This window comes from Branchiostoma floridae, chromosome 4, assembly GCF_000003815.2.
Source record: "Branchiostoma floridae strain S238N-H82 chromosome 4, Bfl_VNyyK, whole genome shotgun sequence".
NCBI classification, from domain to species: domain Eukaryota; kingdom Metazoa; phylum Chordata; class Leptocardii; order Amphioxiformes; family Branchiostomatidae; genus Branchiostoma; species Branchiostoma floridae.
Window position 1 is genome coordinate 14504034 of NC_049982.1, and position 26026 is coordinate 14530059.

At 42.7% G+C, this 26026-nt stretch overlaps 1 long non-coding RNA gene across 1 annotated transcript; it reads left to right on the plus strand.

Annotated features, from left to right (window-relative positions):
- On the plus strand, positions 1 to 25995 carry LOC118414957. The gene is made up of 3 exons (XR_004831046.1): positions 1 to 75; positions 2757 to 2863; positions 25680 to 25995. It is a non-coding gene; the product is annotated as an uncharacterized LOC118414957 (long non-coding RNA).
- The last annotated feature ends 31 nt before the right edge of the window (positions 25996 to 26026 follow it).

Consider the following 26026-nt stretch of genomic DNA (forward strand, 5'->3'; position numbering starts at 1 on the left):
GTCATACCTGAATGCACTACCGCGTCTCTTCGTCTTTACCTCGTCTGTTCGTGTGGGTAAGAGGTTCCCAAACAGGTATGTGTCCTATCTACATGTACCGGTGTGAAGCATGTTTTGCAGTACCTGATGTACTAAGAGATTCTTTAACTTGACTGTCTTCTTTGATGACTATTCCTGTCTGTCTGTATGCTCATTATAGCCTTTGTGTAAGCCAGTCTATTTCCAAGGTTGATATACATGCCGATGTTGCGGTTATGCTTCTAAATCTGTTCGTATCTAAACTGTACATAATCAGGGCTTTTTATTTTGAAAATCAATGAATTTCAAGACGATCCATATATCAGACTTGTCCTGATGATCGAGCACATTTATATCTCGTGTACACACGGTATTGTGTAGTTTCGTCTGGAAAATTACCATTGAGATCGATCGATAGAATCAATAGAAATGTTCAAATACAGTGCATCGTCTGGAGTTTCTAAAACAAAATTGCTTAAACTTTCTTATGGTTTCCTGAGATGCACACTCTGTCGGGGTCCGTCCGGTTTCGGGCACGCAAAGTAATGGCACAGATAAACCTTTTATCTGTACGTTACAGTTCCGTAAAATGCACAACACATTTATGTATCTGCAAGATTAACTTTCTGGAGTCATATTCCTATGACATAACCAACCATTATTCAGCGATCTCTTCCCAATACCCCACCATAAACGTGTTCGAAACTGCTGTCATTATAGACATGTCTTTAACTGATAGCTACACAGTCTGCTCTTTTACTACACCTAACGCATTTCACTGCAAATTGAGAGATTCCATATAAACCAATATACGTGTTTCCACAATACTTCAGACGGTGATCTGTAGACAAACCTATGAATACTGAGACTGCAGCCTGTGATATCAGACATTTCAGGATCTTCATTGTTTGCGTTCCGCTCACGAAAAAATCGTGACCCTTGGCCGCATTCGTGGTACGGGTGTCGTGCGATCTCAAACTACTGTTAAAGCACGTGTCTCTTATAACAGAAAATGCCAATTTGCATCCTTGTCGTGGCTGCTTTTGTCGAATACGGCGGCGTCCGACGACGACATTTGAAGACGTGTGTGGTTATATAGCTTTTCTCTGTCAGTGTATGTGGCATGTATGACAACAGTCCTTCGATGATTTTCCATATAAAGCCTGGGTGCCATCCTACCTATTAAACCACTATCGTGCCAGCTCATACTACTGAGCAGATCTTATAACGGGGGACAGCACCAAGGCTAACAATACAAGTACAGGCACTAGGTATCTGCTATTCTTCTAGATAAGTACCAGTAGTCTGAAGAGGAGAAATTAGTTTCTTCTGGTGCGTGCTACGGAATATTAACCTGGCTATTTGTATCAGAGGCATTTGTTATCTTGCGATCTCTGTTCCTCTGACAGAAACAGGACGTCTGTGAATGGGGATTACTCTACTAGGATTACTGTTCAGGCATCTGGGACCTCCATAAAGTAGCCTCATAAAGAGAAACATTACTGTATCTGTTTCCGTTGGAAGCGTAAAGCTGGTTTTAGCACATCTGTTTTTAATCACAGATCGGACCAGATCGCATGCTTTACTGGTGGAGTGAGACGACGAAAACAAATATAAACATGGAGGGGAGCGGCGGCAGAGTAAATTAGGTATTTTATTTCTACAATAACAGCAATTTTGTGCATCATGTAGCCTTCTAAATCAGCCATTTCATTTGTACAATAACAACAATAATGTGTGTTCTGTACTGTTTGGAGTCATAATTCTGAATTCTGATGTCGACGTCTGAAAACTTCGAAAGCTGTTGGTAAGAACTTCATTCCTCCCCATTTCTGGAGGCGTATTTTTGGATTCAGGCATATTTTTCCCAATAAGGTTCTAAACGGCACAGGTAAGAATTGAGGAACAAAACTGAAACATACCATACAGTAATATCTATTATGGTTTTACAGAGTAGTGTTGCACTGCACTGTAACGACTGAAGGAAAGAAATTCACATTAAAGTTCTCATCATAAGAAGGCAAAAAGAGCTTTTATGTGATTTTGGAATACAGAAAGGAACATTTTGGCTGAAAAAGGCCTCTGTGAGTGTGAAAGACATTTTGGCCGAATAAGGAATCTCTGAAATTGTCTTGTCACAAGAAATATTGCAACGATACTTTGTCATTATTCTTGCAACGAAGCGATGGTGTATGTGACGCTAGCGCCCGTCAAGTGCCTTTGTACAAGTGTACTATACGTTGATCTTAAAATCGAGGCTATGTTGATTTGATTATATGGATTACATCCTCTGAGAACCTCAAAAGTTTTTGAAAAGGCCAAAACCGATGCGAGTGTGCGAATAAAAAAAGTTCCGATATTTTTTTGCCATCTACAGCATTTATTTCTGCATTTTGCAGCTGCTTTGAACGGATGTACGTTTTTTCTTCTTTTCGGGAACGGCCGAAACTTGATGCGCGTGCAGTTATCATCCATATAATCAAATCACAATGGATCTCTCGTAAGGATAGATCGATTGCAATTCATCTCTTTTATTGATGTTCTAAAAGGAACCCATTATGAATAGAGATATCAAAATTCTTTTCTTGAACTGTCACGACTTAATAACCCTTTGCAAACCCTTCACCGGCGTTGTCACACCCCCGGTAGTCACACCCTGTCCCCTCTCGGTACAGATCAGACCGCCTATTAAAGCCCCGCCTGGTCCTGGTTTGACTAACGACCTTCTATCTTGACAGGACCAGAGTGAACGGTCGCCATCTTGACAAACGGTACAGACCGACGTGTGGGATGTATTCAGGACACAGTCTATGATCTATGGCCGACAAATCGTTCTGTCGATCAGGTGAGTTTATCGTCCATACTGCACTATTATGTAAAGCTGTGCTATTATTTTACTCTATATTCTACTATAAATGATACGTGGGTTCTTCTACACATGCATTGAAAGGTCACAACTTCGATGTTTGTTGTTGTTGTTGTTAGCTGTCCTTTGTTGTCATTATTGAGACCTGGTGCCGCTCCTTGTGTACATGTAGTCAATAACTGAAAACCATGTCTTCATGTTTTCCTATTGGATACTTGTCTTCATCTATACATCATGATCAATACACACACACACAAACACACACACACACACACACACACACACACACACACACACACACACACGCACACACACACACACACACACACACACACAAACACACACACAAACACACACACAAACACACACACACAAACACACACACACACATGCTCATAGTTATACAAACGATTAGATTCCAGCGTATCGCCTTCTCCAAAGTGCGATAATACGGATCAGGAACTTTGATGAAAGTAATGTGCGAGTCAGGTTTGGCACAACTCGTCTGGTGATATTTTTGGCTCCGTAATCGCTCCTTTACATTCCTTCGTAAAGTATATGTCATATATCCATGTCTATCGTATATTGGCATTTTATAGTAGTAAATCTCAGCAAAATGAGTGCAGATAACAGAGATCGTCAGATGTTTTTAATACCCGAAATGACTTCCCAGTCTGCCATTGCAAATCTTGCTAGATACGTCATCCTACGTACAAACCCACAGCCTAGCCACAGTTCTACAGTGGTTTTCACGTTGACTTGTAAAATGACCTGTTTAGAAATGGTCTCTTTACTGTAAGGTTTTTGGCAGCCCGACCGGACCAGCCCATGTCAACAAAACTAGACATGTTCCAGCCACTTCAGCAGGGAGTCAGGTTTTATGACCGGTGGGGCGTGTCGTTAATAACTGTTAGGCGGGCCTGATAAGGGGCGTGTCATTGATAACCATTACTGGAGATGTACTTCAGCCTCAACTCTCTCTGACTCCGAATGTGTATTCTATTAATCTGGCGCTACCCAACCCTGCAGGGTCATGTAGTACTTCTCACCAGTGGTCAGCTACACGTGGGTTTTTATTTGTCACTGGTTTGTTGTTTCTGAGCCCGACTGGTGATTGCTGTCCACGCAGACACTAGAGAAACCTGAGGGATTTAGCCGTCTTGGTGAAACTGCAACAACAATAATTTGGAAAAGCTCTACGGGAACACCAATGATGCAAGTTATGCAACCTCTACCAACTTAAAGGTAGCCTCCGAAATAGCAATTGACAGGCCTACCAAAAGCAAAACATACCCGGTAGTCTGGTATCATCCCGTCCTCAAATATTCTCACTGAGGTGACGATTCGACTGGTCTATTTGAGGAACGGGGGAGAGGGGTGACAGCCTAACAAGATCTCGGGTGAGTAACGCTTGAAGCACGTGTTGAGCCCATAGATTTACATCCCGTCCTTCCAAAATGGTGCATTGAGTCTACAGAAATACCGGGAGGGTGTAGCCTCAGTGTGTACAGAGATGGTACATCATCCTTTCCTGTCGGAGTTTATCCCTGTGGTGGGCATTCGTCGCTACTAGTTGGTGACTTGGTCCACATGCGCTTTCATCAGACGTAGCCAGCTGTTGTAGCCTACTCCCTCTAATTCAAGTTTTTGATGAATTAATCGTGATTGGCCGCTTTAATTCTCTGTAACAAGCTATTTGTTATCCTGAATTCTCATACGTTCTTGACAAATAAGTCGCATCGCGAAGTCAACGCGATATATGCGATAACGGTGCTAGCCTGGATACCAGACCCCCACCCAGATCTGAATACAATGTAGTATTCAGTGGGCCTGTGTAGACTACAACGGAGCGCGAGCGTTCACAGACTAGTTTTACCTCACCTCACCTCATCACCACACCTCACCACACCTCACCTCACCTCACCATGTCCTATCCTCATCAGGAGGGTCTGGGACCATGGTTGCCTCTAGCACAAGTCTCCTCCATCCATCCCTGTTCTTAGCCTTCTGTGTGCAGACAGCTAGAGAACTGCCAGTCTATTCCTCCTATAGTTTTGCCTGCTCTATACTATTTTAATAAGCGTTGCTAGAATCCCCGCATGCAGAACCTCATCAAATGCCTTTTAGTTACCGGCAGGTGGCTTTGATGTCCTGAATTTGAAGTCCCATTCCCGATTGCTTGTCACTTTTTCGGATCGCTACCGTGGTCATTGCCTCTCATTTTCATCATCTATTCTCCTACAGACCATGCATTCCTGAGCCTCTTATAAGGCTGGAATCACTAACATTCACACTGCCGCCTTGTTTGCATTAGTAGCTCTGTTTCCATAATGAACATGTACAGGAACAAACATGACATTTCCCAGGCACATTGTCGGTGAGTTCACAGAAAATAATCCTTCCTATGTTAAACCAAAGGGACGTGGGTACATTTATCTTTGCTTGTGAAGGTTATTTAGGGGTTTCAACGTGCAACTTTTCTTTCATTTTCTACCGTGGCCGATATCAACAATGTCCAACACACTTACTTTTCTGCTCAAGACACTTACTCTTCTGCTCAACACACTTACTTTTCTGCTCAAGACACTTACTTTTCTGCTCAACACACTTACTTTTCTGCTCAAGACACTTACTTTTCTGCTCAACACACTTACTTTTCTGCTCAACACACTTACTTTTCTGCTCAACACACTTACTTTTTTCTGCGGGAGACACTTACTTTTCTGCTCAACACACTTACTTTTCTGCTCAACACACTAACTTTTTTCTGCGGGAGACACTTACTTTTTTCTGCGCGAGCCACTTACTCTTCTGCGCGAACCACTTACTCTTCTGCGCTGCACTTACTCTTCTGCGCTGCACTTACTTACTTTTCCTGTGGTGCGCACCCCTCCCTCTATCAATGGGTGGTCCCTGAATCAGGCCAAAGGTCACAAAGACCGCATAAAATGTAGTATTGACCGCATGTCAATCCTAAATTATCCTCCTTCGGATGACCCTATGAAATGACCCTTACCCTAGCGCGTTTTTGTGGATTCAATTTAATTCTTTTTGGTCTTTAGTATAGCATTTTGACAATGCAGATCGATAACGACAAGTCTCGATTTGATCATCACAACATCGCGTTTTGTTGCCATCACAACGTATTGTCAAGCAACTTTGAAAACATTCAGTTGAATGGTGGGTGGGCGTCTCTGACTTAGTCAATTTATTTGTTACTTAGTACACCCCTACCCCTTTGGAGACCCTACTATGTGGATTTGGTCACAAGAAATACCCGCTTCTGATTAACAATTAGATCCTGGGAGTGGCCTGACTATGTGGATTTGGTACTGCTCCGCCCACCTAGTAGGGTCTCCTAAGTAACAAGTCCACTCCGTCCAAAGTTAGTCCGGATCCGGGTAGTAAAATTCAGTGCTCCCACCAAAACATTACGTGCGGCAACTTGGCTATTTATTACTAAACAGACGCCGAATTCTGGACAGAGGAGCTACCAAGGCCTACCTGCCCTCTTACTCCTATCTACAGAGGAGTTAAGAGCCTCTGCCTGGTTTAGGTAAACCCTGGTAAATAAAAGTTTAAAGCTGCGCGCCAGAAACGCGCGCAGAATTTGTTTTCAAAGTTGACAATACGTTGTGATGGCAACAAAACGCGATGTCGTGATGATCAAATCGAGACTTGTCGTTATCGATCTGCATTGTCAAAATGCTATACTAAAGACCAAAAAGAATTAAATTGAATCCACAAAAACGCGCTAGGGTAAGGGTCATTTCATAGGGTCATCCGAAGGAGGATAATTTAGGATTGACATGCGGTCAATACTACATTTTATGCGGTCTTTGTGACCTTTGGCCTGATTCAGGGACCATCCATTGATAAAGGGAGGGGTGCGCACCACAGGAAAAGTAAGTAAGTGCAGCGCAGAAGAGTAAGTGCAGCGCAGAAGAGTAAGTGGCTCGCGCAGAAAAAAGTAAGTGTCTCACGCAGAAAAAAGTAAGTGTGTTGAGCAGAAAAGTAAGTGTGTTGAGCAGAAAAGTAAGTGTGTTGAGCAGAAAAGTAAGTGTGTTGAGCAGAAAAGTAAGTGTGTTGAGCAGAAGAGTAAGTGTCTTGAGCAGAAAAGTAAGTGTGTTGCACATTGTTGATATCGGCCACGGTAATTTTCACTTAGTTTTGACAAATAGTATATCGCAAGAATTCGGGTGTCAGGTTCCATGTGCTTTGCTTCAAAACCAGGGTAAGCTTTGATTTGTGGCTTTGAAGTTTAAGAAATCGTTACTCTCCACTTCTTGTAAATTACTCATTTTATCCTTCTTAAAATTACTAGTTTTGTCTTCATTCGGAAATAATTAGATGTAGATTTTACTCAAGCTACCTTTGTAATGGAGTCTGTCTGTCTCTCTATTTACACATCCAATCTCTGGATGTGTAAATAGATACTGAAGTAAATGACAAATCGCATCATTCTACCAGACGGCGACCGCTCTGCGACCTCGGCTCGACCAAAACTAAATTTGTGTAACCCTCGATTTCATAAGTCAAATATCATGTGAAAAGTACTAGTATCTGTATCTGTATCTATGTAACCGGTATAACCGCCCTTCTGCGTAACACACCAGCTTCGCAGGCACGCGGCGCGGCAGCAGCTGGATATATTACACTGAACGATCCGTCACACCTAACTTTTGCACATTATCTGCAAGCGTTCTTAATACCCGCCTCACATTATACACGATCTTCGGACGTACTTCGCGATCGCAGGAAGGTCGGCTGATTTTAAGATCTTAATATGGTCTTGCGTATTTTTCGCCCAAAATCTGTTCCCCTCACATATAAGCGAGCCTCGTGCGATCGACGGTGAATAAATCTATGATAATGAACCTCCCATGACCTCTTGCACGCGGACAAGGGAACACAAAACGTTCCTCAAAAAAGGCGTATTTTGTTGTCGGAATCTTTTTAACCAATGAATGGAATGCGGGGGCATAATAGAAATGACACAAGAAAGGAAAGTGTGTCACAAAGCCAGCCTACATACTGCCACAGGGGCCACAATGTTAGAATTACCCTCACTTTCCCAGAAATTCAATATTTGTAAACAATCGGAAGTCGGGTGAACGTCGCCCGAACGTCGCCCGACTAACGGGCGTTCGCCATCCGATTTGCGTTCGATGATTAATAACTATGTCTGTGCTCGCCTATCGGTCTTCAATCGTTGGATTGACGCAAGACTATTGACCGATACCCTTGCGAGGTACGCACGATTTGCACGCACGATCTGCGACTCGGTAACGAGCTCTGCGATCTCGGAGATCTCCTGCGACTTGTCGCTTATGTTAAGAACATGTTTCGCTGCACCGCGACCGTCGTCAGACTCCTGAAAATTGCCGGCGATCCCTAAAAATCGCAAGATGATCGTGAGAACACCGGACGTCTTACTCACGAAAATGTCATTTAGAGCTCGTAAACTAGTCTTCCGATCGAATCGCGCCTAATGTGAGGCGGGTATAAAAACTATGCAGATAAGATGTCCCTACTGTGCTTGGTGATAACAAATCCCACTCTACAATAGCCTAGTTCTGGGAAAGTACGAAATTTGAACACATCAATCCTACGTTGGTAACTCTAGCACTTGAAGACAAGACATTTTCTTGTTCTTTTTTGAGCTGGTATTAGATACTTATCAGTAAAAGTAAATATATCAAAACACATGAAGCATAAAAAAATCGTCTTTTTATCTGCAAAATTCATCAAGGAGGTCATCACCCCAGTGGACTGGGGATGTAACTGCAAAAGTCAAAAGTCACCCGATACCAACAGTGACATTTCTATACTTTTCACAGCACAACTTCAGTCTCCACCGCTAAGTTTCTGTACGCAGCGAATTTAGATTCCAGCTGAAGTTTCTCCGAACAGAAATGTTTCTGGCAGGTAATGTTTATCATAACCGCCAGCCTGAAGCCGTGTTTAATGGTCCCTTGTGTCGTGCCGTCCTCTGTATGAAGCGATTACTTTCCGGTCTAGTTCCAATCGTTTCAAAAAGACCAGCAAGCAAAGAATGTTGGCGCCAGGAAATCTCTACGATAAGTTGAGGAGACCTTGTGTGGAATTGAATGTGACGGGTTGATACAGACTTGTGATGTCTGAGGGATGAGAGGAGAGGATGAGCCTCGGTGTCAGATCGTCTAGGTAGGCTATGCCCTCTCCCTGCCCTGACGCCCTAACCTGCCTGGTACCAAGGCTATCTGGAAGTAATGGTGCCCTTCTTTATGGAGGGGCTTAAAGTTGATCCCCGCCTTGATCTACCAAAGGTCGCACTTCTAGGGGACGTCGTAAAGCCGTACTCCAAATAAATGATGATGGATAATCGTTGGAGGTTACAAACAACGTTTATCGCGTACTAATTATAGCGTTAAGTTACACCACATAAGCCTGGATGAGCAGTACATGTAAACCACCTTCCAGACGCACCAAAGGCGACCAAGAGAAGAGGTATGTATCAACAACCTCCTCGGTATCAGATTTTACAACCGTGGTATGTCGCAGATTTTACGACCGCGGACCAGCGCCTTGTCCCTGACCCGGTGGCGTGCCCTGTCCTGGTGTAGGAATACATGGACGTGTACCTCTGTAACTGACGCCGTTTGGTCAAGAACAACGTCCCTTTCACCTCACAGGAGTTAAATTTCTGATCTAGATCTCGATCAGCAGCGAAGAAGGAGAATGGTGGAATGACATGTAAGTGTGCGAAGGTACATTTGATTCTAAGGCCTGTTCCATTTGGTAAAAGCATCGCCCGCCACCTTCAGCGCGCTGTTGTGCTTCAGTTGGAAATGTAACGTAAGTGTGACTAGAGATGACACTCTAAGGTGCCACTTACCGCATGTTTGGTCGAGTTTATCGTGTGAAGACTGCATAATGTTCGTTTTAAGATGAGGTCAGTGTTAAGGCGTAGCAGACCAAACATTCAATCCGGCATGATAAAGAGTGATTTCCGTACATTTGTTCAGTCTTGGCTCTTAAGATGTGCTTAATCATCTTTAAGCGAGGACTTCGACCCTAAGTTTTTCTTACCTTTCTCCCTAAACGTTTCTGTACCGTCGGTAGTTTACTGTAATGACCATGAATTAGTTTTTGATACCTGTAATGGTGTTGTGAGTCACTAATCCCACTATGAATGTTTAACCTACATGTGTGTCCAGTGTGTGGAATGCCCAATCGCGGAACTAATGGTACTTCAGGCTCTTGACTTCTGCCGCACAACCTTTCCCATGTGTTCCATCCTGTTCTACCTGTCCACTTGTTACGCTTTCAAGTACAGCCGACCTTTCGAAACTAGGTCCAGTAACATGGTGTGCAAAGTGTTCCTGTACCTGAGAAAAAACATTAGTGGGGATAGAATCTATCAGAATATTTGTGCAGCCATGGAGTTTGTTTTTAAATCGGAGTGATTTATGCAGTGAGTTGAAACTTTCTTCTTTTCTTGAGTGAATAAGTTCTTTTCAGGAGTGAATCTATCTAGGTGAAGGATATCTAAATTTATATGAAGTTATATGTGCAACGTACAGCTAAATGGCATCTCTGAGGGTTTGACGGAGAGATGACATAGTCTGTTTACATTTGGTTCATAAAGGTCATCTGAAAACATCTCACAGCCTCTCCAGGTACCACACTTAAGGCAGGTAAAGGCCCTTTGGTGTACACCAGAGGCCGTACTAACGTGATGGTTTGAGAAGCATTCCCTGGAAATTCCAACGAACGGTACCGAAGAGATATTGAACCTTGTAGGATGGGGTCATTAAAATACAAACGCGATATCTAGAACACAGGGAGATGAAAATAAAGCATTGGACATGCTACGGGAGACTTGCTATCGTCTCCCTCCTCGTCTTCTTGATTGAAACACTTGTGACAAGCCGTGTTACGTAATGCTGCCTGTGTAGAAGAGCGGAAAAACTTATGTCGGATAAGTATCCTGTCCAAATACATAAATACATATGTATTGTCTCTGTCTTTGCCAGCAGGGCTAGCCCTTTGTAATAGCCATAGCCTAGTTGGGCAGCCCTGGCTGTGTGTTCTGAACAGCCAAACCAATAAAATAAAATAAAAATAGAAGAGCGGAGCTCTGTAGAAGATCGACAATGCCACTGCGCGCGTCTTTCCTTAAGTTTGTGTTGGCTCCAGTCCGATGTGCGGGAGGGGATTTATAACCAAGCCTGCTTGTTGTGGTGTAATGAGACATAATGGCGCCGATGTGAGACGGACCGTAAACTTCAACACGTGAAGTCTTCTTGCTGCCGGTGCTGATTTGTAGGGGACGCCTGGCTTAGTAGTTTGTATGGTCGGTTGGTGGCCTTAAGGTTGTTTCTTTCTTTCTTTGTTTGTTTGTTTGTTTGGTTGGTTGGTTGGTTGGTTGGTTTGTTGGGTATCGTACATTTCACAGTGAATCATCAGGAACAAGGTAAGATCTTGTAACAGCCATATAAATGTGATTAAAGCTCTACAGCCATGTTTTCCTTTAACGGTAGCATTCCGCACTGTAGTTTGGCAGTTCACAAAAGTACCGATGGAGAAGATGTGCACAATTATAGCACAAATTGGTTTAGCCTCCGCGACTGACTGTCCATTTACACTGATACAATGCATATCTTCCCACTCACAGAACTATCGGTCTTTTTTTACTTTCACAGAACAGACTCGTTTCACAACTGTTTTGTGGTAGTTCAGGAGTCATGGCATTTGTTCGTGTTTAATGGCCCCCGACTAAGAACTGTTAAAAGTAAATATTTTAGTTTCAGACATAAATATCAAAGTTATCTTTACATTAAGGGTACAGTAGGCGACGTCCCGTGCATCCAGGCGACCAGCCCACCCACGTCCATTTACAGGAGACGACCTTTCCAATCCTTTCTAAAACCAGCATGTTACTATTTCGTTAGGCCTTGTTTATATACAGGTGTAAATTTCTCTTTAAGGATCTTAGGTAGCCCCAAGTCTTTGCAGGTCATAAAGAAGGGTGGATCTTTCTAGTAGCACCTTATTTCTTCTTTCTTTAATTTGCAGAAAGATATCGTTATGTCTGACGGAATGAAATGTCAAAGCAATAGCTTTCACTCTGAAGAAGGGGATTGTCCTTTTAGTAATTTTCTCGTTGCTGCAAGATGAGAGTGTTTCGCGAGTGAGCGATGGAGGCAGAAAGCATCAGTTCATTCCATTTGGTGACAGTGTCTATAGATGTGTGTGACAACTTCGCACCATGGATGAGTCTGTACACAGTCATTGCTTATCCTGTCAAGACATAAATGTCGCAATCATTTTTACATTATCAGTACATTAAGGGACCTTCAGTTCGTCATAGATCAAATATCAGCACACGTCCTCAGAGGGAAGGGTGGTATTCCACGCTTTCATGTCCCTGATGTGCTCCTGTCACACAGCAAGAAAATCGATCGGTCGACGGGTCTGCGAGCTTTAAGGTGGGCTCCCACTGCACTCGCGTCACGCTTGCGTCGCTTCGGGGTTCGACAACGCAGACGTAACCCCGCGGCACCTAGAGGTGACGCGAGCGAACCTAGAGGTGACACAAGGAAACCTAGAGGTGACACAAGCAAGCGCGACGTTTTTTTGGAAGTTAAAAAATAACGCAAGTGGCAAGATGCCCCAACAGTGACCCAAGAGTGACACAACAGTGACCCAAGAGTAACACAACAGTGACACAATAGTGACGCCAACATGTCTTCAACAGTATCAAGGTTATATTTTGTCTATTTTGCACCAAGTGTCAAAAGTAAACATCATTTTATTATTGAAAAGCTATTTTGGATACATTTTGGATATCATTTTACAGCAGTTTTTCAGTTACAACAGTGACCCAAGAGTAACACAACAGTGACGCCAACATGCCTTCAACAGTATCACGGTTATATATTTTGTCTATTTCCTATTAAAACGTAGGAAATATCAAGATTTTTCATTTGTCAAATATGAAAATTAACACACACCATTACACATACTTGTTGCAAAACACATAAGCGATGGAGTCAAATCTGGTATATGGTTCGTGTCCATTCATTTGGGTTACTTCTTTTGCTGTAAAAGTCTTTCAAAGTTATCATATAACATAAGTAACATTCATAAGCATTAGCATCATCACAAGGGAAATTATTTCATTATAAATCTCATTTTTAGGCATTTTCATCATTTTACAGTGACTTTTCATACATTGACAACGCTGCGACTTCCGATAACCTGCCCATTTAGTCTAGAAACGCAACAGTGACGCATGTCAGTGGGAGCGCAACAGAAAATCGGCGAAAATAACACAACAGTGACACAATGAACGAACCCCGAAGCGACGCAAGCGTGACGCGAGTGCAGTGAAAGCCCACCTTTAAAGGTGGCATCTCACTGCACTTGGGGTACCGGTGCGGCACTGCGGGGTTCGTTCACTGCGGCACTGTTGTGTTATCTTCGACGATTTATGCATTATAGATATTGCGTAATACGTAACGGTGTTACTTAGAAGACAACAGATTACACAAAACGTAAGAAAATTCGTTCTTTATCTCCGAAATTCGTTGAGTAATATTTCAAACCCCGCAGTGCCTCACCGGTGCCCCAAGTGCAGTGAGATACCACCTTAATTATAAAGTGACAGGAATACACCCGATATCCTCTCGATCATCGCCCGACCCGATGTTCGCAGGTTCCCAAGCTCCGGCTTATATGATGGAGTTGATTTTCAGGTAAAATATACCCGCGAGTCTATAGCTATACCGATTTTAAGTTTTGGAGACTTCCTGTGTGACAGACAAAGAGAAATGCTGTTCATACACGTCATCTGTTGCTAACTCTATTTCTACATTACAAATTTATCCCAGTTACTTGGTCGTCTGTTTCACCATAACTGGAATGCACTGCGGGGTTCTTTCATTGTGACACTGTTGTTATTTTCGCCGATGTTTTATGATTTAGATATTGCGTATTGCATAAAAGTATGGCTTAGAAGACAATAGAATACACAAAACGTAAGACAATTCGTCCTTTAACTCTGAAATTCGTTTAGTAACCTTTCGAACCCCGCAGTGCCGCACCTGTACCCCATGTGGCAAGTGTACCTTTACAAGTGATCTTTTTCTTCAGTACATCATTTATCCCAGTTAGCTGGTCGTTTTTTTTTTACCATAACTGGAATGCATTGCTTAAAAACGTTAATCTGGGAAAGATACTGCTCGGCTGGATCTGTCTTATCGCTGTGGTAGCTTTTCAGAAGGCTTTAGGTGGTATCTCACCGCATTTGGGGCACCAGCGGCGGCACTGCGGGGTTCGTTCACTGTGGCACTGTTGTTACTTCCGCCGATTTTTTATAGTTTTAGATATTGCGTTTTTCTCAAAAGTATGGCTTAGAAGACAACAGTATACACAAAACGTAAGACAATTCGTCCCTTAACTATAAAATTCGTTTTCCTTTCGAACCCCGCAGTGCCGCACCTGTGCCCCAAATGGCAAGTGTACCTTTACACGTCATCTGTTGATCTTTTTCTACAGTATATCATTTATCCCAGTTAGTTGGTCGTCCTTTTCACCATAACTGAAATGCACTGCTTAAAAGTGTTCATCTGGGAAAGCTACTGCTCAGCTGGATCTCTCTTATCGCTGTGAGAAGGCTTTAACTGTCAGTTTGACATAACGATAATCATATCCGTCCGCTGAAGTTTGTTCATTTGGACTCCGTCAGTCGGCCCATTCGTCCTGATCAGCTTGATCTGTTCTGCCACTATAGACAAGTCGTGGTACTCTGGCGTTATTACGTGTCTCTGTTCATTGATTTGGAAGAATTTGACGTGATGAAAGTTTTATCTTGGCGCAGTATCAAAGCCCCTTTACGTCTGCGTGCATTTATTCGGCGGCCCTTGTCGCTTTGACGGGCTATCTATATTGATATCTGAATGCTTTCACATCTCCGAAGCGCCTCTGAAGCGACTGAACGAGGCCCAGTCAGACCTACACAAACAGAGCTTAAAACGCGTAGGTTGTCTTGGCCCATGTAGCAAAACTCAATCTATTATCTACGTGCGTAGTAAATTGACAATAAATCCCAACCCCATCCCAACTTTATTCTCGGGACGTGCGTGCATTGGCAAAGACCTGCGGGGTAGTAAAGCAAGGTGACCTCATATCTGTAATCTGATTACCAGGAGAGAATTGGAAATAAATACGGAAAATTGTTGATAAATAGATTACATGTATCAAGATAAAGTCTTAATGGTAGATTCTATGGAAAACTTGCTAAAAGCATTGATTGAAAATGTAAGTGAAGTGTACTGATAGTCTGTTCTGGATGGCGACTGTTCCAGAAATAAACGGTCTCTCGGTCTTTTTTTCTTTTACATTTTTTGAACACCATCAGAATCATATAATACCTGTCAGGGACAAGTTCATTTCCGAACACCAGCACTGCTGGAAATGGTACAGGTGGAAGCGTGATCCCATATCACAGCAATGAGGAGACTCTGACTGTCCCCCAGGCTCTCCGATTTGCCGCGGTTACGAGCGGCTACTGCAGGGCACGAACCACGACACTATGGTGCAACACAGCCAAGTCTTTCCTCCAATACGACAGAGGTGGAATGTTTGCAGGCTCTGAACATAGATAAATAAATGAATGCTTTTCTCACAAGCCTAAGTATAGGTCATGGTTATAAAGTAGAGGTAACGTATATCCACAATGATTAATGCATACTAGTATGTATATGTTCAACTTCTCCCTTTTCGTAAATGTAAGGGCAAATGAAGCTTATAGTTGTAATATATTGGTAATATATGGTTTATCTAATTGCACAGCGGATATGAATGTTACTGTGCTAGTTCAATATCAAAAACTATAGGGAACTGATCTTGAATACAATTGAAGAGATTGATCCCCTCAGTGTTAGTTATGTGTCAAAGTTCAGTCCACAAGAAGATGACATTTTCTTTCTAGCATGGATGACGCAGCTATTGCATAGTGTTACTACCTCTTGATAAAAGTTTTAGTACTTGGAAAGCAACATGAGTGCGTCATCACTGGCCGAGAGAGAAGTGAACTTTCTTCCTGTTGACGATTAGTGGCCGAATCTTCTGAGTGCTCTGAACGTGTTACTTTATCCTGGGATCGACCATCAGATCTACTCAGACAATTAAGAACCACCTAGGACACGCCGTTTTCTGTATTTCTCGCACTGTTAGGCGTCCCTTTGGTGCGATTGAGATTTCATATCTATATTTTACTCGATATTAACACAGTGGGAACAAAGTGACTGACGTCTTTCCTGTATACGTATTAAAAGGGAGTTGCTGCCAATTTTCCCGATGGTCGTTTATTTCCAAGTTTAAACACCACGAAAGTCACAGCCACATGGATTGTCGGCAAGGCGTTTATTGTGTACCTTTACCTTTTATGACCCGTGCTTGGTCTGTGCACTCCTGATAAACTCTTACAGTGCTTTAAATTTCTGTACGCCTGCTCTTGATGAGCTATTGTGATAGACCAGTGCCTGGAGTCAATAAATCATAAATCATACGATGTAATTTTTACACGTAGTCGGTCGTTGAACTCATGGTAATTATCTCTAAGTAGATGTTAGGATCGGAAATCATAACATTTCTGGTTTACCTCAACGGTTGCTACTCAGAAAATCCAGGTAACCCGTAAACGTTGGGATCTTCCATCCTTACATATGCTTAGACCCACATTCCACTTCAGTGGCGACCTTGCTGCGAGCTTTCAACAGATTTTACAGATAGAGTACGAATGTATGCATTATTGTCTTTTCGGTCATACTTGTACATTTTGCATGATATTTCAATTATGAAGTCAAAGGTCATACAAATCCGTCTAGTGGAATGGGCTCCCTTCCACTCATGCCCAATTGCAGTCTTTTTTACGACGACGTTACCCCACAGGTTGTGAAAAGCTGAGATTTGATTTGAGAAGTGTGTACTGAGTCCTTGTGACGTCAGCGTGCGCTCCGATAGGAGACTACGTCATTGTGTATAGCAGGCCTGAAGGAGCCAGGCGCTTCCTTTGTGGAGCGAGGAAGAGTTTTGTCTCGTCTCTTTTCCTTAATGGTGTTTGTGTCAAGGTAATTATTTTACCTGGAAGCAGCGTGTCGATGGGAATAGTTCCTGTTACTCCTGGTACCCGCGTGCAGTCCTTAGCTTCGGGAGCTCTTATGGGTATGGGCATATGTCGTCCAACCAAGAGGTAGGCAATACTTTGTCTTAATGGTGTCATGGAATTAGTTTTCAGAAACTGGGGCGTTCTTTTAACTTGAAAATTTCCCCATCTCATCGGAGGGGCTCGGGGACATGCGAACATCGACTAATGTCTAATAAATCGTGCGATGATCGAGAGGACACCGGGCACGTTGCTGCCGAAAATGTCATGTAGAGCTATAGCTAGCAGGCTCGTCGACCGATCCGGGCGATCTGCTTTGTGACAGAGGCATTAAATAATAGAAAATTCCCGTTTTTAAGTTCCTTCCGCGCCTGATGGCGCATAGGGCGGCGCCCATCTCCATTTCAGTAGCCCTTGGGCCACACAACGCAATCACTACAGCAGGGGGCTAGTCCACTGGTAGTGGTGTGTGTTCAACTTCCATACTCTTTCCCGAATGCTGAGTGCTAAGCAGAGAAAGAAGCATGTACCATTTTTAAAGTCTTTGGTATGACTCGGCCGGGGTTTGAACTCACTACCTACCGAATGCAAGGCGAACACTCTACCCACTAGGCCATTGCACCGGTAGAAAATTCCCGTGGGGATACATTAATTTACCAGTCGTACAAGGATACAGGATATTTCGTTCACAAATGAGAAATATGTATAAAGTGGGTTGCCATTCATTTCCAAACAAAGAGATATAGCTGGGCCATATAGACAATATCTATTATATATATATAATAACACTTTCGTGAATTTATGGTTCAGCATCTGTGGTACATATCTTATGATAACGTACGTTCATGTGATAGACCTACTCGCAACATATATTTGTGTTGTTTTCCTGTCCGTTACCTACGCTACAAGGCACGTTCCTTTGTAGTTATATTGAGGGCTTCCCGTGTGAGGGTCTGTTGCATGTACTTAAGATAGCCCCGATCTGTTTATTGCTAATTCGAGGTGTGAAAGATTCTGATTAGCAGTAGCTGACCAACCATATAAAACAGCTTACCATGGGCGTTGTTATGGTCTTCAGTACATACCTCAGTATATGATACTAGTACTCTGTTTGACTCCGAAATTCCAAAGTGTTCCCCACCAGAGACGACCTTGGGCGTATTGTGACATTGATTACCTATTTTCGGTTGAAGCGTTTCCAACAATTTATTTGCCATTTATAGATCTATGTAAGAATTTCCATCCAATATGTTCGATTAGGGGCATACACTAGGATTACAAAACCGGAAAAACACACAAAGTCGTCAGGAGTGACTCCCAGTTTTCCCTAAGTTAATAGAGGATGTCAGTTACTCATTAACCCATTTGTACCCCTTGATGTAGTGATTATGCCGTAAATCTGTCCGTTTAAGCGTTGTTATCTGTGCTGTGTCAACATGTAATGAAGTCGTGTTGGGGCTGTATTTTACTGTGGTGGTATTTAAAACATAGCGCCGTCTTGGCGCCACCGTTCTCCTACATGAAGTGTGTATGGTTTATCAACTGTACACCAGGTTGTCCACACAAGGACTATAAAATGTGGAATACGAGATAACATGTATGAGCACACCTCTTGTCGGTTGATTCCTGATATGGTTGGCAGGTAAACCAAATGGTTGAACACACGTTCTGTAGGGACGATATTTCTGATGTGACTTGCTTTGAACCCTCATCACTCAACCGCTGGGTGCTCAACTGCCAGTGGCGACGGTTCGCAGCGGAAAGTTATCCTTTTAGTGGATATGTTTTAACCTGTCCTTGCGTTTGACCTTCACTTTGGCCTTCTACGTGATGCGTGAGCTTCCCTGTTCGCAATCAAGGACGCGGGAATGTTTCATAATATGATTATAGACAACGGCGCAGACGACGGAACTAGATTGATCGTAACCAAGATGGCGCCTGGAACGCGTATCTCTTGAATGAATCAAAAGTGAGCCCACGAGATAAAACCACTTTCTGTTTATGTCATTTTAACGGTAATACTAAAATTCAGTCGTATAAAACTTTGCATTTTAAATCGGGTCAAGTCTGAAACTGTTTTGATCGTACAATGCTATGGATGTGCGGCTGAGGCGACGTGATAACCCTGACTCGCCCACCTAACTCTGCCATTCTTCACGCCTTGGTTCCTCCCAGCAATGAATAAGCACCTGTAAGCCTCCGATAAAACACTGCATTGCCCCCACAGACAATGTGGGGTGGTCTCCTCTCGGTGCATGTTACTGTCTCTGAGAGGATAAAACACAATTTCCTAATGTCTGCTCTTCGGTCTAGACAGGACTTATCTCTATAGCTTGTTGTGAAGCGCAGAACGACCTCTGCTTTTGAATCTTGAACTTACTCTTAACTTTCTGTTCATTGATAAATTCTGTAGTTTGATCGATATCACTGCCTTGTTTTTCCTACTCTCAAACGACGGGACGCTGAACGATTTATCATATTTCTTGTCTACATGTCAACGGATCGTCAAACTCGATGCCTGCAAAATTCCTTAACTTCTTGAAGACACCGAGATGAAAGTCAGCTAAGTCAGAGTCTCTCACAACGGTTCTGACTGAGTGATCAGCACGTCCCATTCAGTCAGTACTCAGGAAGGACATCCTGTTATACATGAACATTATACAAAACGAATTAAACAACCGTATCTAGACATCCTGTTAGTCTTCGTCATGGCGTGGGAGGAGGATGGACGTGACGAGATTAGACCTGAATCTTCCAAGACTATAAATCGGTCGATTTACCCTGCCGACAGGGACTGCCACTGTCACGGTTAGCGCTGACGGAGCGTCAGAGTACGGGGGCGGTGCGGATGGGTAGCTGAATAAACAAAAAAACAAGAGAGGAAAGAAGAAGAGGTGTACAGCAACGACGAAGGTATCACTTGTATGCATTTGAGCCGTCAGAAAAGACTTGGAACCGATAGCTAGGCACACGATTAGATTCTATAGGGAAGATGTTTGTTTGCTATATTTGGCTTCTACTTAATTAACGTTCTTACGTTTCTATAAGACACTTGCTTCTGCAAACCTTCATCTTGCCTTTTTAATAACCACACTTTACAAACATGCTGGCCGTAGATCTGCTGCATTGCCATTTCTTGTAACGGTTCATCCGGTACCGGTCGTCCGGTCGGTTGCAAGATTGTAACCAAGATGTTTAAAAACCATCTACGTCGTACCAAAGATACATATTGTGCATATACTCTGTTTTACAGCATGTCATGTAAAGCATAGCTGAGTTCTGACCGAGCTGGCTACAGTTTGTCCCAAAGCGGTGCCTCACCTGGGAGCCGCGCCCAGTGTAATCCCCACATAGCCAATCTCTCAGCAAGTCCAGAGGCGGTCACCTCCTGTCCCGCGATATTGATTGTTCCGTTTGGTGCCGTTCTCGTGGATCCATTTATCTCTCTATCTTTATTGCCTGCATTGATTCTCCGATGACCCATAAAGTCCGGGTCACTGATTTCCGTATTCTGGGCAGGTTTGGCTAAAGTTAGAGTACTCGTATGTTGGAGAAGACAATCCATTGGTGATACGTGAACGTGAATATATGTGTGTAATGCGGTTCTTAACAGTCCCGGAAGCTTCAAAACGACATGGGTCGTGTCGAGCAGATTAAGGTCTTCAACAAAAATTGCTCAGTCTCTTTATTTCATGAAGACATACAAGCAGGTAGAGATGGTATTATGCCCGCTATGTTTAGCGGCCAGCTCTTGCTGATCACGTACCTTTGGACTATTGTACAAATACTAGTCTCAACTTCCTTGTGCTGGACAAATGTACCATTACCCTTGTGATGGGAGACATAAGTACATTTTATCACTGCCTGTGCAATAGCTATAGATTGTGGAATTACTAGTCTCAGCTTCCTTGTGCTAGACAAATGTACCATTACCCATGTGATAGGAGACATGAGTGCATTTTATCGCTCCCTCTGCAATAGTTGTAGATTGTAAAACTACTAGTCTTAGTACTTAAGTACTTGACAAATGTACTATTTGCTTTAAGAATAAAGAAAAATTCTACAAAATATTTGAACAGTTTGTTAGAAGCTTGACAAGATGGAAGGCACTACTTCCTATTTTACCCTAATTGAGCAGTGTCCCTTTATTTCATTGTTCAATGGAAACAGCAGCTGTGTACAATATTGCGGAAGTACAATAATGCGGTAGTACAATACTCCAATGCACAGTGAACCAATTTCAACACCGGGAGCAAAGTCACAGCACTCCGCAACCTTGTCTCACAACAAGTCAAGGATACAATGTAATATTCCTCTAGGCTCCATTAAGTGTGGTCCGTGTGGGTGTTCCGAAACCAGACCACTCAGAACATTACTGCCGCACCAGCGGCTTGGCCTGGAGGATACCGGCTCTGGACGTCTAAACCACGGTAAAACACGCATCACCGTAAACGCTGTACGTACGTGCACAGCAAAGCTAACAATTGGCAGTCTGTCTCTGGTACGTTGGAAGTTTGTCAGCTACGCTGGCGGCTGTGTCTAAAATATCAGTCTCCCATTCAGCAAATGTTAGTAGTACAAAGGAGTACGTAAAAATAAACAGTTTTCCAAAAAATCTTTTCACATGGGCTATATTCTCAAACGATGTTTACATTACTTATAGACGTCGATATATTGTTTTCAGGCATTTGCCGTGTTTCGAGACAAGAGACTTGAATAGGTCTTTCTCCAAATGCTTTTCTTGACCAGTTTTGGCATCTTATAGCATCTGCGTTAGATCACATCAGCTTGTATACGGAGATGAAATCAGATACGATTCTCATGTTAGCCTTCGTCACTTTGCAGAATGATAGGTGCTGGTGGTTCATAATGTGGAACTAATACAAAAATGATTTTAAAAGATTTCAACACTAAGTCATAACACCCTGCTGTGAAACCGATCTGTGGATAAGCAATCGGAAGTAGTGGAGAGGTGCGATAAAACATACACGCAGATCAGTTTATTAATAAACAGCAATATAACCATGCTAAGAGCTGAAAGATAAATATCTCAGTAAATTCTCATCATCAGCAATCCTCTGCACGATTTTATGGTTAAGCATGATATTCCCGAAACGAAGTGTGTCCATTCGCATTCAACTGCGGAGATAAAAGATATGGATGGATACCATAAACATATTGAATGAAGTGAGGTTTCAATATTCTCTCTTCAGAACTTCTTGTCCTACATTCATCCAGTCCTTGGTACAGTAAATGAGAATATCAATAATAAGGAAAACTTTTTTTTTAATCAGTAACTGCCTTTATTGACCTTGCTTGTGTAGCTTGGAGTCAAAAACTGTGTAAGGTTTTCGCTTACGCTGTATGTTGCTGTCTCACCTCAAACGTCTTTTTCACTTCAAAGAGTTCAGAATTTAATATTCTCATTTCCTCTCTCACCTCACCTCAACTCTCATCTTTTTAACGATTCTATCGCCTACAGGTTGTATTTCTAGGAGATACGCTTTAAAGGTTACATTCCCCCAGATAAGTACTTCCTGGAGTACTGAGCCATTCTGATGAAACATCCGGTAGGCGTTGTGATTTGGGCTTCGGGCGGTGAGGAGATCAAATAAGATCTGAAATGAAATTTTCGTAAAAACACTAATGGCACAAGTAAAGAGTACTTCTTCCCACGCGATGCCATTTCAATTTGATAGGAGACACGTCTTTATGAGTGCGAACACTCCTCATTTTCAATGCCACAATCCACATGATTGCCCTCCCTTGGTGGTCTTCAGATCCGAAATGATGAGTGCGTTCACTCATCAAGGCTTGTCTCTTGTCAAATCGGAAATGCCTTGCGTGTGCAAAACTGTTTTATAATCATGGATACTTCTTTCTACAGTCAGTGGTGTAACTGGTGTTGGATTGGATTAGATGCCATCACCTTCCTATGTCAACTTGAAAATGGGCGTTATTCCTCTCAGTTTTTCCCTTCCGGCCATTTTCTGGACGTATAACTTTCTATGCAGGTGATATGATTATTGTTGGTTGGTTAGTTTGTTTTTTGAGACCTTGTGCATGCAATTCTGTAAAATTCGATAACTTCCCCTTACCAAGTTTGTAGCTTGCGGAAGTGTCATACATCGTCGTGCCGGCTGTCAATTACCGGTTGTGTAGAGTCATTCTGTAGTAGTATCGTCTTTCTTCTTAAAATTGCTGCCGCCACTCGCGTGTTATTTCATCAAGATCAACCGCACGCGGCTGTTTAACAGTGATGTGGGCGGATTTGGAGAAGTGTGCACAAGGCTGCGGGAAGATTTTTGGAGTTGTGATCACGCTATGACTTTATAATAAAACTCATTTATTTATTCTCATACATCATCGCTAAATGCATGTAAGGCTATCTAATACCCACCAAGACACAATTTTCTTTGCAGCTATGGTAGCTACATCTTTGACGTCAATGCCGTTTTTAGGGTTCAAGATTGAAAGAAACTTCAGCCTATGATTTCACCATTGGGTTATTCCATGTCTCGTACATGTACTCGCGTAAAAATTATTCATAACCATTGTACATTTTGTAGATTTTGCAATTTAATCAGTTAATTCACCGAATCAAAAACAACATCATGATGACGTTTGTAAAATCCTTTAATAACCCCCGGTTCACCTGTCCACAGGCTTGGCAGACGTGTCCATAAGTTGCGACATAAACATCAAACACCAAAAGTCCACACCTATTGTGCAATAACTCTTAGCATCAGTAATGGGGGGCAAGAGCTAAGACATGGCTTTCCTACATCCTCAGGCTGTCCCCCGTGTGTCCCAGTAGTGCTTGGTGGCCTGGGTCTCGGTAATGCGTGTTACCATTACTTGACACGGAGGGAATGCAGAAATTCGGGGAGTGATAGAGGTCAGTAGATACAATTAAAGTGGTGAAATGGGCTGGTCATTCCGCCTAAGGACCTGTAAACTACATGAGGAACACAGATTAATGCTGGTTCACAATTCCTCTATGGAAAATAAAGCTTAGGCTACATTTTACCGGGCGTGGGATGTTGTTATTTTGGGCCATGTGCTGGGTGATCATGAGATTATAAAGATATGTTGAATTTGACTTGGACTTCTCAAAGCACCTTTCTTTGCTTCAGCTATGCATGATAGGTGATGCTACGTGTTTTAAGACAAAGTGATGTCTTTACAAGTTGCCACATAGTATGAATCACTCCACTTTGTCGGACCCTTGGGTCTGCTTACAATTTTGAACTCCTGAACCACACCACAAGTTTGTTCATTTCCTGGGTGCTGCTCTGTACGTGCACCGTTCTCGCGTGGGCTATTTCTCATGTAGCCATGATTATGAGGAATACACGCCACGTTCTGTGGGATTTTTAGGAATCATATGTGATGTGTCAATGGACCTCATTAGGCTGAAGTTTCACATCTGTTGGATAGCTAACTATGTGTAGCTTCTGGCCTCTGGTGTTTTCGGCTTTGAACTTATTGCTGATTAGTTGATTGCATGTACTTGTGGCATGTGGCTGTGAACTTTCATTTTCAGGTACCCCTATTTTGTACATCGATTCATGCGCCATTGTGATTTGTTGCAAATCATTTGCCTGTTACTTCATGTATATGCTAGGTTCCGATTATTCTTTGTTCTTTCTTTTTTGTAGACTAGAGCATCTTTACATTGCATGGTTTCTAATTGCTTTTAAACATAACTAGTCAATTAAGTTTTGAATGAAATTTACCATACAAAAATCGCCTTAATCCTTTTTCTATGACAGATCAACTTACAGAACGGGTTGCCTTTTGCTATAGCTCCTGTTACACATAGCCGACCATGGCCCCCCACCCATCGCCAAACAATGGTTGGGAGTTGGTTTGTAGCAAGGCGGTTGTGATTGGGTGACGGTCGGCGCGGTTGGCAACTGGTCAAACTGCTCACGACCTACCGCCAGCCTTGTTTGGCTGGTAGTCGGGAACATGGTCGGCTATGTGTAACGGGACTTAAGTTTGACTATGGCCGTGGGATCATTGCCTTTGAACACTCCCTTTGACCCGTCACAGAATCGTTTGGCAAACTTGAACACGGCAGTGTCTTTCCTTATCTGGCCACAACCGCATTGAGGAAAGGGTACAAAGGATTGTATGTTAAATGATGTTTCACTGATGACCGGGCCTGTTTCAAAGATACTCAGTATAACTGCTTTTTAGCATAACACGCCAGCTTCACAACCACTCAGCACGCTATTCGAAGCGTTCTCTTAATAATTCGACGATAACGCAATATTTCTAGCTTGGCATTTACTGTCACATAATGCTATGCGGGTGAGCATATACACTAATTATAATCACTAAAACTACTTTGAGTGCATGAAGTAAATTCATGTTCTTTATTAGAAATGGGCTTGGTGGCATTCATACACAGAAGCAGTAACTTAATTGGAATCGAAATAATTAATGTCATATTCGTTGCAATAAATGCAATTAAGTGTCCATTATGACTGATGGTTATCCCTGTAAATGTGCCTAGCGGTGAGGTAAAAATCTCCTTTGAAAAGGAACATGCCATCGGGCCTGTCGAATTATGGATGTTATGTCATATTTATTGCATTGATAAAGTCAGTCAAATTGTTTTTGTTTCTACAGATATAGCACCACGAGGAGTCGTTTGACGTCAAACTACAGAAGTGGAACAGGAAACAGAAAACAACAGGAAACTACACCGAAGTAAGGGAGTTAAGCATTAGTCTCCTGTGTACTCTACGTCAGTCCGCACGACTTTGATGGATAGTTTTGTCGGACGTTAAGACGGATGTTTGGGTCGTCAAAGGAAGTTAACGGCGTCGTCAAAGGAAGCTCGTTCCTTGGAGGCCTTTTTCAGAGAATATCAGGAGGAAAAGGAGTAGGTATGTAATGAATTGACGAAGTCGAGAAAGTTGAAGGAATCGGGAAGGCCCATCCTTGTTCTGTTGCCGCCATCAGCACCCCTAGCG